The 1,282-nt window shown below is 41.0% G+C and overlaps 1 non-coding gene across 1 annotated transcript; it reads left to right on the plus strand.

The window, feature by feature from the left end:
* The first annotated feature begins 574 nt into the window (after positions 1 to 574).
* LOC112439016 (small nucleolar RNA U13) lies at positions 575 to 675 on the plus strand. The gene has a single exon (XR_003027321.3). It is a non-coding gene; the product is annotated as a small nucleolar RNA U13 (small nucleolar RNA).
* The last annotated feature ends 607 nt before the right edge of the window (positions 676 to 1,282 follow it).

Genomic DNA, 1,282 nt, shown 5'->3' on the forward strand with positions numbered 1-1,282 from the left:
CTCCAGCCTGGGTGAGAGTGAGACCCTTTCTCAAAAAAATAAATAAAAAATTTAAAAACGAAATTACATCTGACATAAATAAGCAAACCTACAAATTGCACAGGCATTATATGTGACATTGGGCCTAGGGCTTAAAACGTGTGGCCTTTCAGGATTCTAGGAGAAGTTTGGTGGACAAAGTCCATCTTCTGGGAACACAAAAGAATAAAGAATGCTTATATAAATGGAGCCGTAAGCCATATTCATATACTGAAAGTTGTAACACTGGAAAGATGTCAGTTCTCCTCAAATTAACCTACAGATTCGGTGTAGCCCCAAGCAAAACTGCAAGTGTTTACAGAAATTGATGAGCCAGATTTAAAGTTTATATATAAACAAAATGCCAAGAGAAATCAACACATACTTGAATACGGAAAGACAGGAATAGGGAGATGACTTGCTCTAGCAAATATAAAGGCTTCTCATGAAGCTACAGTAATGAAGACAGAGGAGTACTGGTGCAAAGATATGACAGAATACAGAAACTAGACGCAGAACTATGAACAAATGGACATTTGTTGAATAACAAAGGCAGATCTGTTTGCAGTTCATAAGCATGATGATTGGGTTTTCACACTCATGTGTGGGATGAGCCTTTCTCAAACCTGGTAAGGTCTGCCTGTTACCAGTCCAACATAAGAAAAAAATAAAATAAAATAACAAAGAACTTCAGAGCAGTGAGGGAGACAAACTTCAATAAATGGTGTTGGAAAAGTATGGTATGTGATATTGTGAGATACATATTTGGTCTTCCCATTTCCTGGCATACAACTCCTAAAATCCTTAGACTCTCCAAAGTGATATATTTTTGTGTGCTAATGAGTTGATTGATGGCTGGCAACCCCTAGGTAGCTTCAGAAGGGAGCTAGTCACCAGAAAGACCAAGGCAGGATTAGAGGGGTGGGATTTTTGTGCTCTGCCCCCCAACCTCCAGGGAGGGGACAGGGGCTGAAGGCTAAGTTGATCACCAATGGCCAGTGGTTTAATCAATCATGCCTATGTAGTGAAGCCTCCATAAAAACCCAAAAGGACAGGGTTCAGATGAGCTTGTGGACAGCCGAATGGAGGTTCCTAGAGGGTGGAACATGGGGAGGAGCTTGGGAAGGACCTGGAAGTTCCGCCCCCTTCCCTCATATCTCACCCTCTGCAGCTCTTCATCTAGTGTTCATTGGTATCCTTTCTAATATATTTTATAATAAACTAGCAACCATAAGTAAGTGTTTCCCTGAGTTCTGTGAGCCAC

Source organism: Pan paniscus, chromosome 12 (assembly GCF_029289425.2).
Source record: "Pan paniscus chromosome 12, NHGRI_mPanPan1-v2.0_pri, whole genome shotgun sequence".
Lineage (NCBI taxonomy): Eukaryota > Metazoa > Chordata > Mammalia > Primates > Hominidae > Pan > Pan paniscus.